Source organism: Cyprinus carpio, chromosome A25, assembly GCF_018340385.1.
Source record: "Cyprinus carpio isolate SPL01 chromosome A25, ASM1834038v1, whole genome shotgun sequence".
In the NCBI taxonomy this organism is placed as follows: domain Eukaryota; kingdom Metazoa; phylum Chordata; class Actinopteri; order Cypriniformes; family Cyprinidae; genus Cyprinus; species Cyprinus carpio.
In genome coordinates this window covers 9,318,848-9,332,326 of record NC_056596.1, presented here as the reverse complement: position 1 = coordinate 9,332,326, position 13,479 = coordinate 9,318,848, and the positions used below count along the sequence as shown (strand labels likewise).

The window sequence follows — 13,479 nt, the reverse complement described above, 5'->3', positions numbered from 1 at the left end:
TATGACCTCTATTTAGGTTTCATTGTGTCACATCAATGCTTAACAGTTAAGTGATCTTTTGTGAGAGGTGATTCATTGGTATAGACATTTATTAATGAACTACCGTGAACACCCTACACATTAAGTCATTAGTCAACAAGTTGCAAATGAAGAGAGTCAAAACAGAGAGAATGAATGGATTTGCCAAAGCTGACTGAGGCAATTTCCCTCAAAATAGGCATTTTTGCAAACAAATGGCACACCTAATCTTCCTTTCAGGGTGTCATTTGACCCTTTAGATAAGGGTCAAACCTTTGGCTCCTCCCATAAACACACACACTTCACCATAATAATGTCCTGTTATAAAAATTCCACTGTGTTCTGGTTGTGGCTTGATGAGACTCATCAAGACAGGCGATTTGAAGAGGCAGTTCAAAAGGTTACTGCTGAGGAGGGGGAAGCGTCGTACCTGATAAGGAAGAGATGCAGGAGGCCACAGGCCACTTCGAACCTTTTGATCTGAGTAGGAGGTAAAGAGGTTTGCACTTGTCGACCACACAAGCTCTAAACAGGAAGTGACAGTAGCATGTTCTTTCAGTCAGTGCCAGTCTAATTAGCTGTATAAAATTGAATGTTTTTATCACATAATCAGTGATCTAGTATTTGATGTTGGTGTGAATACTTATTTTTCGCTTTTGCTTTTCTATCTTCCTGTTGCTGAGCTAAGAATGCATTAAAGTCAAATTATGCAAGAATTACCTTCACTGAAGCATGAGAGAGAGCGAGAGCGAGAGAGAGAGAGAGAGAGAGAGAGAAGCAGAAAGCCGGCCTGCTTAAATATTGATGAGTTTTAAACAGTCATGCCGTGCTCAGTAAACTGTTCAGGTCTTTTTCTTTCAGCGTTACACAAAGGGTGTCAATTCATCCATCTTGCCCCTTGCACAAGATAAAAAAGCTGACTCATTGCCCAAATTATACATTTAAGTAACGTTTTAAAATAAATATAAAAAATTATCTATTTAAAATAGCCTAATATATACAATTACACAAAATAAAAAGTTAAGCTATACCTATAACAAATAAGCAATTACAAAAACTCATGTAAATAAATAAACATTTTAATCATTGTAATAATTAAAACAACAATTTTTTATAAATAAAATTAAATAAAAACTATTATATTGTTTTAACACACCATTTTTATATAAAGTAAAATTGATTGAAATTATAGTTTACATATAAACCTACAGTTTATATATAAACCTATACATGAATTTTATTTTAAATTTGTTGTTTTTTATTTATTTTTATTTTTTTCACTTTTTTTGTTAAAGCTAAATTTGATTTATGTTTGCATTACAGCAATGAAATTTTTTGACGAAATGTGCTTATATTCTTATTAGTAAAATTTATATATATATATATATATATATATATATATATATATATATATATATATATATATATATATTGCTTTAAGTTGGCAAAAAAACATCAACTATATATAAATATATAGAAAGAAAATCAACATTTTTAAAATATTTTAAAAGAAATTATTACTTATTATTATTTAATATATATTGCATATATATATATATATATATATATATATATATTATATATATATATATATATATATATATATATATATATAATTATTATAATTATTATTATATTATTATTATATTATTTTTTTATTTTTTTTGCCTACAGTAATGAATTTGCAATGGGAAATGTGCTCAAACTGTCATAAACAAATCTTAATAGTCCTAAAACTATTTATGGGTCATTTCTTTTATGACCCATAAATTTCTTTTTGAGATTTGCCTGGTTAATATATTACTCTTGGTGTGTAGTATAGCCCTCTAGTTTGACTACAATTCAGCAAAGGTCACAGTGCTGTGTATGTTAGTGCCTACTGTGAAACAACAGTCATACCAGTAGGAAGAGTGCTAAACCAGAGATCAGGATGTGGTCTGCGGCTGTTGTGACAAAAGGAGTGCTGGGGTTCAACTGTTTAACAACAAGGAAGGAACTTCATGCTTAGATGACACCACAGCAAAACTTATGACACCATGTGGCTACTGCCAGTCACTGCTCCACTGGGAGCTGTTTACTCCCTTTCATGCTAAATCGCCCTAGGCTCTGAACCGCCAAATGATTTCCCATTACTCACCAACATCTACACCCATATTGGCAAAAAAAAAAGGAAAAAAAAGTGGTTTACTTCTAAAAGGTCATCATGTGTGCAGATATAGAACATTTGTTACCGCAGATCAGAACATCCTGTACTCTCACATGAGAGTGACTGATTATCGTTTCATTTGATAAAAATGGCAGATTTGATATGGAATTTGGAAAGACGTTCACCTCATTATCTTATTAAAAAAAGTCTGTGAGAAAGTTTCAGTTGTGTGTGATAGTAAACAACAACAAAGACAAAGCAAGAGGAATCAATGTGACTTGTGCACACATGCTAAGAGCGCATGCATTGAGTTACATGTATTATTAACTCCTTCTGAAGGTTTGGTCTAGTACACAGTGAAAAAACTTAAATCTTTAACAAGGGTACTGTGGTGGTGACTGTTTTTGGGGAAGCTGATGTGTTTTGTGCCTTCACTGACTCAAGGATCCATGGTTGATCATCTTTACGATGCAACGGGCCGTGAAACAGCATTGGGTGCACCTGAGCTGGCAGGAGGTCACGTGACAGTCTCATGTCGCACTTCTGAGATGAGATAAGTTGTGGTAAGACTCGCAGATGAGCTCAGCGTTTGCAGCAGTGATCACAAGAGAGGTGCATGCCAAAGGTTCAGGTTTCGTAAGGGAACAACACAAAACAAGCTGTTTAATCCTTCCTTATGGTATCAGACAAAACTCAGATATTTGAATCTGGATGATCACGGTCTTTAATTCTCATAACTGTGACTGTTTATCTCACAATATGACTTTATATCTCACAAATGTGGTTTTATTTCTTCCATTTACAACATTACTTCTAAAAATCGAAGCTACTTCTGACAATTGCAACTTTGTCACATGTAGATTTTACATTCCCCAACTGAGACTTTGTTTCTCATAATTGAAACTATATTTCACATTCACTTTTTCTCACAATTATGACTATATATCTAACAGTATGACTTTTTATCTAACAATTCGGACATTATTTCTCAAAATTACAGCTTGTTTCTCATAATTGTGACTTTATATCTCACATTCGTGACTATATTCCTCAACTGTGACTTTGTTTTTCATAACTGCAGCTTGCATTTCCAACATTGTTTCTCATAATTGTGACTTATACTTCTCACAATTGCAAAATTATTTCTCAAAATTACGGCTTTGTTTCTCGTAGCTGCAACTTTGTTTCTCATAATTGTGACATTATTTCTCACATTGTCACTTTTTATTCCTCAGCTGCGACTTTGTTTCTCATCTGCAACTTGCAATTATGAGAACTCTCTTGCATTCGCAAACTTTATTTCTGATAATTATGACTGTAGCCTATGTCTCATGGTGTGACTTTCTATCTTCCAACTATTTTAAATCTTACATTTGAGACATTATTTCTCAAAATTGTGACTTTATCTTCTGCAGTTGCAACTTTTTCATTATTGCAAATTTATATCTCCCAATTGCAGCTTTGTTTCTCATAATTGTGATTTTATATCTCACATTCAAAACTTTGTCTCATAATTGCCACTGTATATATTATAGTTTGACTATATCTTGCAGTTGCGACACTATTACTCAATTTTTTTTTTCTCACATAATTTTTCTCACTTTTTATTCCTCAGCTGCGACTTTGTTTCTCATCTGCAACTTGCAATTCATTCAAAATACATTCAAAACTTTGTCTCATAATAAACTGGAATTAGCAGGGACATATCATCATTTATTTAATCAGGCTTCTCCCGGATACCAAGACAGCAGGAAGAAGATAAATTAGAGAATACAAGAGACTTGGTCATTCAGCCAAAGCATGAACAAATCAGCCAAATATACTTGACTTCATCATTTGAGTTTACATCAGCCTGAAGAATGAGTAGACATCCCAGTGCACTGAGAATGAATAAAATATAGTTGTAGCCACATTGCACATTAAAATTGTAATATTCCAATGAATACTTCAGGTTATGATCTACGTTAATTCGATTTCTCTGTCTCTCTAACTTCTTTAAAAATTCTGACATCATAGGCAAGGGAGGTGCATATGAACTCATTCCCCCAATATTCCCTCATCTGCTTTATTTTTGATTTCATAGCGAAAGATTTTATGAGATCTTCACTACATGTGTACTGACATCATATTGTATAATGCACACTAAGCTCCCACCACTTACCGAAAGCACATTAATAATGTAGATCATTTTTGCATTTTAAAACATCCGTCATTGCATGCTTTCACGGTAGCTCTTGCTCTCAACTCAACTAACCAAGGTGGTTTATGGGAATAACAAATTTAAAGATGTGTGATTTCTGCACCATTAGAAGAATCTATACATGCAGTTGTTCTGGGCCTTTTCTACAGTGTGCTGCAACTGCACTGTGGTTACTAAGGTGCTCTCGGTGATTGTTTACTTGTTCAAGACAATCAAGTTTCAATTTTATGACTTTGGTGCTTCCTTCAGTGTAAGTCTATGGGATTTTATAGGAGATCACAACAGTCTTCTGCAAACTTCGGTGCAAGTTTTCTGTTACTGTGTTCCTGACACTTTCAGATGACACACATTCTGAAATGTGAGATTAGAAAGAGCGTGTGAGGTTTTATTCTTAGTCTGGGCTCAGTGTTCCTGTCACTGGCTGGCCTGGAGGATTTTAAGGCCTCAGCCACCTCATGCCCGCCTACAACTTCACTTTCATGTGTGACTTCTGCTACAGAAACAGAAACCATAACAACCATCATCACCACCAAATCGAGAACGATCTTGAACATCGCCTGAACAAATGACTGCCTTCTTATTTCTGGAAATGATGGATGGAGATAAAATGAAGTGTGTGGCATCAGTGCATCTTTGCACACGTTGGTGTTTTTGATTTGTGAGGGAAATATTACACCTCTTCTGTGAAACGTGCTATTCCTGATGTTCTTGAATGCCACTTTTACAGCCACTTTATTCTCAAAATTCAGTCAGTGTGCAAGTAGCCTCTTCGAGATGATTCCAGATGAGTCAACTCTTCTGCTGTCAGCACATCATCCTCAAACTCCCGCTAACTTTGCTAATACCAAGACTCATGACTCAAAATAAGGCGTGACAAGCAGAAAGCAGCGAGATGCTAAAAAGAGCAAAAGAGTGGGTGCTGGAAGAAATGCCCCACTTGGAAAAAAAAGAAGAAAAGATGCATTGAGACTCCCTTCAAATACGTACATACTGAGTGAAAAAGGATGGAATGGGAATAGGGAGGAGGGAAGAGGGGGTTGACTGATTCATCTGGTTTCATAGGCAATTTATTTTGGTTCAGTGGAATAACAAATTCTCGAGGGGAAAGCAGAGGAGAGGGAGTGAACATAATACAGGCCAGATATGGCTGATGACGTCAAAGCGGAAGCGAGCTGGATTCTCCATCTCAAAGTAGGACTAAATGAAAGACACGCAGTTTGATTGTGTCAGACATAACATTCTTGAGGAATCCCTTCCAAGCCAAGCAATGCCATTCTTAATACCAAAAATAAAAAAATATACATAATTTAAAATATTAACATACTCCATGAGTAAAAATTGACTTAAAAATATCCAAAAAACAACCTAAACAGCGATGATTATATCTTTTGACGACAATAATACATCATTCAACCTGCATTTCTCTTTTATAAACAGAATCTGTTCGCTTTCGACTGTGCAATGCGGTTTACCTATGGCGGCTTGTGATGATTGGCGACTGTGAATATTCACAGGTTTTGATCTTTTTGAAGGGAATGTGGGAGGGTTATGAAATCCAGCCAGCCCACCACCCATTGATAAACACTAGGAGGGAATCTCAGGCAGTTATGCAAGACATTAGTCATCCTGGCATGGTTCATTTTGTCTCTTTCTCTTCTCACACTCCCCCGTTCAAAATCTTCTTTCGTTATTATTTTTTTATTTTCATGAGACAGAGGGGGTTCTGACCTCTTTTTCAAAAGGATGCTATTCTGGATCAGTAGAGGACAGACCAGTCAAATGCCCGTTCAGCAGGAGTGGGAAGAGGTTTATCTGTTCTCATGCACTGTTACCATAACATGATTCTGATCATAATGAAGCATTTACAGGCCAGACAGAGAAAACATCACAACAGGACTTCCTTTATGACAGTGGTTCTCAAATGGGAGATTCTAGAAAGCAATAAATAAATTAATATTCATCCATAAACAATATATGAATAGCAATAAATCTTTGTAAAATATAAAAACAATTCTATTTCAAATAAATGGTGTCCTTTCTATTTATCAGTTAATCCTGGTCAAAGCAGCACAACTGTTTTCAACATTTTTCAACATATTTAGATTTTAGATTTCATGAAAAGAATCAGGCACTGGTAAAATCAGTACTATAAAGAAATATTTGCAGTAGGTTGTTGCAGTTAAATGCATTCACTCAAGAATAAACAGTTATTTTGAATATCTGTCAATGGAGAAAGATTTTGTGATATGATGTAGTAATGGGATCAAACCCTGACCCATTGGTTGCGAGCCAATGCTTTATGATTATCAAGCTCAGCTTCATTAGCATTGAATCTATGGCTCATCTGTGGATCTATTCTTGAAAGAGGTCTTTTGTCACAACATAAGAAGTTGATTTTTAGTGCAGTACCACACACGTGTACATCCGTTTTGTCTCTAGGAGTTTATTGCTCCAGAATTTTCTTTGTTAGCACTGTCTGTCCTGACAACTAAAAAAAATCAAGACTGCACCTTATTCTCTGCGCCCCTGAATCAATTACATCATCGTGCTTACGTCAAACCCAAGCCACTGCACTGGCATGCGCTCTGCCCCCCTTTTCCAAAACGACTGGTCCTAATAAAAAAAGCTTGCGCATGGAAAGACTTTCCACAGTACTATCCTACAAATGCGTTTAACCATTCTCAGCCAATTTAAACCCACAGCTTCAGACTCAGAATTTTGCTTCAAATCCAGTTTTGCACACCAGCGTCAATTCGTGGGATCTTTGGCAGAATGAGTGCACGTCTGTATTTTATTGCAGCACGCAGAACTTTGCCTTTGTACTGCGGTGCCTTAGCAATGACGTCATTAGCTCCTTCCTCTTCCTCACCGCTGGTGAAGATGGGGGTGTGGATGGATGAAGCTCAGCTCCTCCTCACTCACCCTCCTTGATCTTAGTGATGCTCAGTTTTCGCTGCTCCAGAGAGCAGGCCGGGAATGTGAATAGAGAGGAAATTATGAATGAATCAGCAGTCATTCTTAATCTCATCTTTTCTTTCTATCTGCCCCCCCCTCCCTCTTTCTTTCCATCATCTCAGTGAGAGAGAGAGCGGGGCTGTTGCTGTGCAGATTATGTGCTGTAATCCTCAGACAGGGTGAGTGTGAATGACAGTTCCCTTACACCCCCAACCCCCCTTACATCGAATGAGAGGCTGAATGTTTCAGTCTTGCACATGTAATGGCGACAGAAGCAACTAATTCCTCCAGCATCCCTCCCTCCCTGAGCCATAGCCGCAGCGTGGAGACTGCCGGTCCCTGAGCTTCAGCATCCATTCAAGAAAAAGCCAGCTGGAAGGAGGAAGGGGTGGTTCATATTCCGCAGCATGTGTGTAAGAGAGTCGCATTGTGAATGGAAAGGTGTATGCGAGTGTGTGTGTGTGTGTGTGTGTGTGTGTGTGTGTGTGTGTGTGTGTGTGTGTGAAAGGCAGGGTTGTGCACCAATCATTAATGAATTGAGAACTTTATTATGAGAAGGTTTTATATATAAGAAAATATATATTTATATATATATAACCTGTGGTTGCATGCAAATTCATTTTCCAACTCATGACTGAAAGGAAGTTACCCAGCGAGAGAGCCAACGGAAAAGAGCGAGTCTGTACAAAGAGAATGTGTCTAGATTTAGACTACATTTTCTTCCTTCATAAAGCAGACCTAAAAATAATACCTAATGGATTCAGCAGATATTAGCATTGAGTGTGGCAGATGAATCAAAAGAATGAGTGATGAGTGAAAGCATAATAAATAATGAAAGCAAGCACAAAAAAATGGATGAATGAAACATAATGACAGAGAAGATAGATTTGAGAGAATTTTGACTGAATCACTGTTTATAGATAGTAGACCCATGATGTCTATTTTATGTATTAGTCACAACGATTCAATGTGATTGTCCAAGTGCTGTGAATTAGTAGTAGAGAATTTGCTGTCTGTACGTTTACACCATTATGCCAATAAGTGGCGTCAAGTAACAGTTTTTTTTTCTTTTTATGAGTGAGACATTCAGTCATTCTGTCAATGATTATTAACTGAACTAATGCATCCAAAATGCTAATTCATTCAATGAAACTCTTGAACTGCCTTTATGAGCGAGTCATTGAATCAATCACTCAACTGATCCGTTCAAAAACACTGCTTTATTTAGAAAATTAAACAAGTAAACTGTCTTTATTAGTGAGTAACTGAATAATTGTAACAACTGTAACAATAACGATAACTATATTAGCATCCACACCAACGTCTGGAGCTTTTGAGTCTTTTAAAGTTGGATTCTGATGGGCTGTTAAGGTCAGTCACAATAAAGATGATAACTATAACAACAACTAAAAAGTTTTTATGATCATTTTAATTTCATGACCATGAAAGTCCACACCACAACTTTAACAATATTGTTGGAATCACTTTCAGAACAATTTTTTCCTGCTCATGATAAAAACATCGACAGCCAATCAGAATCCATTCAACTTAAAAAGCTTGAGCATTTAAAGTGACAGCTGACAAAAATGCAGCGCATACTTATATAAAAAAGAACATTACTGTGTACTGATGTGGACGCTAATATGGTTATAGCTATAGTTATAGTTATCACTAGTGTGAATGGGCCTTTAATATTTTTTGTTCTGAAAGTGATTGCAACAATGTCATTCATCTGTGCTGTTAGCATTATAATTGTGCTGTTGACTTCATTATACTTTTAGATTTAGAAAGATTTTTAAATGTGGGGAAGTCGTGGCCTAGTGGTTAGAGAGTTTGTCTCCTAACCCTAGGGTTGTGGGTTTGAGTCTCAGGCTGGCAATACCACGATTGAGGTGCCCTTGAGCAAGGCACCGAACCCCCAACTGTGTTCATGGTGTGTGTGTGTGTGTGTGTGTTCACTGCTGTGTGTGTGCACTTTGGATGGGTTAAATGCAGAGCACGAATTCTGAGTATCCATATCCAAGTCCAAGTATCCAAGTCACCATACTTGGCTGTATGTCACGTCACTTTCACTTAAAGCTTTATTGTTATCATTATTGTTATTGTTATCATCCTTGGTGTGAACAGACCTTGTTTTGTGGCTACATTTGAATGATATTATGTTCACACTTAATTTTCTGTAATTGCTTTAAAGGAATAGTTCACGCAAAAATGTAAATTCTGTCAGTCATCTAAAGAGTTGACGGTAGCCATTGACTTCCATAGTATTTTTTCCTATACTATGTAAGTCAATGGCTACCGTCAACTGTTTGATTACCAACATTCTTCAAAATTATCTTCTTTTGTGTTTAACTATCCCTCTAATATTACTGTTAAACTATTCCAGTAACCCTTGGCTGGAAACATTTGAAACTGTACAGTCAGATGCCCATCCGTAAAAACAACAACAAACAGAACCGTTTCAACAGCAACCAAGCTTTCATGCATGCTGGGATGAGAAAAGTATTGAATTTTGTGCACATGGCAACGTGACATATATTTCCGTATCACTAAGATTTCCAAAAAGGCGAGCCATAAAGTGATCCAATGCAGATGTAATGTAACACAGATGTATTGGAATCTATTGTGTCTTTAAGAAGTCGTACTGAGACTTGAACAAATCACGCATTCTTGCTGCATGAAGCAATATAAATTCAGCCGTGCACTGTATGATTCATAAGCAAATAAATCAAAGGAAAAGCACAATGTATCCCCTCGGTTTTTTCATGACCCACCAACATTCGTCCTCTGTGTCTCTGTGACATTAAACCAGCAGTGTGTTTCTTTATAAGCCAACACAGAGTAATAGAAATGTCATTCAGGGCACAGTTGCTGGTGGCAGCAATGACATCATCCCTCGCTAATCCTGCTTCCTCTCAGCATGTCATTAAGAGCCAGTGGCCAGTGACCCCTCTGTGTCACTATTGACTTTCCACTCTGTGTTCACAGGAAGCTAATTGGCCTGATTCGGTTGAACAGACATGCTATCAGTCCCTTCCTGTTGGACATGTAACTGTACTACAGATTGAGACCGGATGTTGTTTTCTTTCAGAGGTTTTTGTGGTGACCTGGAGACAGACAGAATAGTGTAGTTATAGCATCTACCGTCCAGCAGAGGCTAACTGGACTATGAACCAGGCAAATCTTGAGCTCTATACATAATGTTAAATATTCACCAAGAGCAGATCCTAATGTTTAAGCATTCATGTGACACAGTCTTTCACGGGAGCTGTGTTTTTTCTTCAGCTTTTATCTTTTGGTCCATTTCATTCATTACAGTCAGCTGTGTGAATTCATTCATGGGTTACCATGGATATGTCTGCCCCAAGGTTGATGATGTCAGGAGTTTGCAGTGGCGCATTAGAAGAGACGTGCTGCCATCTGCTGGACAAACTTTGGTATATTATTAAATACGGTCAATATACAGTTGAAAGACACTGGAATCAATTATACAACAATGAAACAATGGAACCTTTGGAACGTATTAACATTTTAATAATAAAATAATCTATTGTAGATACAATCATCTATTGTATCTATTGTAATCTTCAAAGTGTTTGTCATCAAAAATATTAATGTAGTTTTACATGTCATTTTTGTTACTGTACCTTTAAGGTAATGCTGTCTTCAAGCAGGAACAATGTAAATTTTCCTAAAAAAAAAAAAAAAAACTTCCCATGAAACAATTCATTGTCTACTAGTTACCTTAGTAGAATCATATAGCATAGTCATGTAAAACTCGACCTGCAGCAATATGGACATGCAAGGAATATTCAAAACTCTTTAGGATACTGTGGCCTGCATATCTGTTACCACATGCAAACAACTCCACAGCAAACATGCCATAAATCATCTGCAAATTATTTGAGCATGTTTGTGGGGCTTTTGGCATTAGTATAGCATTCCATCGTTTCCTTTCCACATAAGTTCACTGATTTCTTAGAGTCCCCACAGGACCCTAAGATCCTGGAGATTTGCTTGGGGGGCCTCTAAACACCATCACAGCTTGTCCATATGGAAACTTTGACCATTCCTGGCAAGTTCTATGAGAAAACAGCAGTATTCCATTTCAGCTGATCACATTAATTTAAGGGGAAATGATATGGCATGAAACAGGAGGAATATGTTTATTCCTATTTTATATGTTATTTTCCTTTTTAAATTACACTTATCTCCACTGAGTGGAAATGAGCATCCCCAGTGAACCGATAAGAATGTATAACATCATTCCTTATGTTTTAAGTGTCTGGGTTTGTCATATAAACTTTAAAATATCCCAGTTATAGAATATAATGTATCCTTAGAATATCATACAAATATACCAATTATAGAGTATTACATACCCCTAGAATAACCCAAAATATCCCTTTCATAGTCATATTATTTTGTTATTCTGAATATATATCACATTATATTGTTTTCTATATAGCACTGAAATGTCAGTTAGTGCATGTGAGTTTCATGTGAGTTAATCAGTATCTAATTGAGATTTTCCGAGAATAGAGGAGCATAGATATGGAATGACTACAGATGTCATGCTTATATGACAGAGAGCTGAACCTTTCATTTTGTGTGGTTGACTGTGTTTCTGCTCCGTCAGAGTCTAAACGGATTGAACTCTCTCTTTCAGGGTCTGGAATCATGAATGTGGTCTACTCATTGTTTCATAACCCCTCTCTAATTTGGTCAAATCATTCCCTCACGAGACCATATCGCTAGACTACTTTTTTCTACAAGCCATTTTAGATTATATTTGAAAATATATTATAATAGAAAACAGTTATTTAAATTGTAATAATATTTTGAAATATTATGGTTTTTACTATATTTTGTAATCAAATATATGCAGCCTCTGTAAGCATAAGCAACTTTTTTCAAAAGCATTACAAAACAATAATAATAATAATAATAATAATAATAACATTATATTATATCAGTAATGAATTTATTGAATTTTTTTCTTTCTAGTCATACCACTGAAGAGTTTTTTGTATTTAACTGTGGAAGAAATGTTCCGTATATTTAGACGTTTGTCCAGCTGTTCGGCGTAGGGGGTTGGTGACTATGCTTGAAAAAGCAAAAGACACAAACAATAAAATTCCAGGCGAAAAGTTATGCAAATCACGTCTTTAATGTATCACCCTGACTCTGTGAGTGGAGCTGCTGTCACCTTTCACACAGATTATGATGACAAACTCAGAGCAGCTGTCTGTTCTGATGAGATTATAAAGACTTGTTGAATGTGATCTATTGATTGGCAGTATTTTATTTGGCTGATGGCTGATGAGGGTGGCAGAATGATGTCTGCTAAAAAGGGGTCAAAGAGATCGAATTGATCCTTTCACATGTCAATCCAACAGACAAAGCCGTAATGACAAGATCGTTTAAAGCGAGCTGCTTTGAGGGATCTGTTAATGAATTAGATTTGTGACAGTGAAGAGGCATTTAAAGCAAAGAGGGTTAGAACTGTCATCATCAAAATGACTGTGCATGTAATGATGACAGTTTTCAGTTTATAAAAATGGTCAAATAAACAGGATTTTAATAAGATAATAATATTATATTATAATAAGATAATGATATTATATTATATTATTCCTGCAAATTTACTATAATGTTACTGAAAAATGATTTATGAAAGTATTGTTTTAATAATAATAATAATAATAATAATTACAATAAAAATAATATTATTATTATTGCTACTATTATTATTATTTAAAATCGATCATAAACCTTTTACTTATAATATAAGATAATATAATTTTTACTGCACATTATTGTACTTTTACTGCAGAAATGGAAGTTATTTATAATAATAATTATAATTATAATAACAATAATAATTTATTATTATTATTTAAAATAATTTTACAAACAAATATATAAATATATAAATAATTACAACTATAATTAAACATAAATAAAATTAAAATAAACATAAATAAAATAAAATAAAAAAAAATAAAATAAAAAAAATAATATACAAAACTAAACTAAACTAAAATAAAATAAAATAAAACAAGGATGTTCTCTATTTCAATTTACCCTTGTTTACTGAAAGGCCTGCTTAAATAATAATAATAATTTAAAATAAATTTGATGGCAAAGACTTCGGTAA

The 13,479-nt window shown here is 35.4% G+C and overlaps 1 long non-coding RNA gene across 1 annotated transcript; it reads right to left on the bottom strand.

Annotated features, from left to right (window-relative positions):
• Positions 1-9,695: 9,695 nt before the first annotated feature.
• Positions 9,696-11,274, bottom strand: LOC122135723. Its single transcript, XR_006153653.1, has 3 exons — positions 10,967-11,274; positions 10,535-10,739; positions 9,696-10,426 (listed from the first exon to the last, which is right to left on the bottom strand). It is a non-coding gene; the product is annotated as an uncharacterized LOC122135723 (long non-coding RNA).
• Between the last annotated feature and the right edge of the window lie 2,205 nt (positions 11,275-13,479).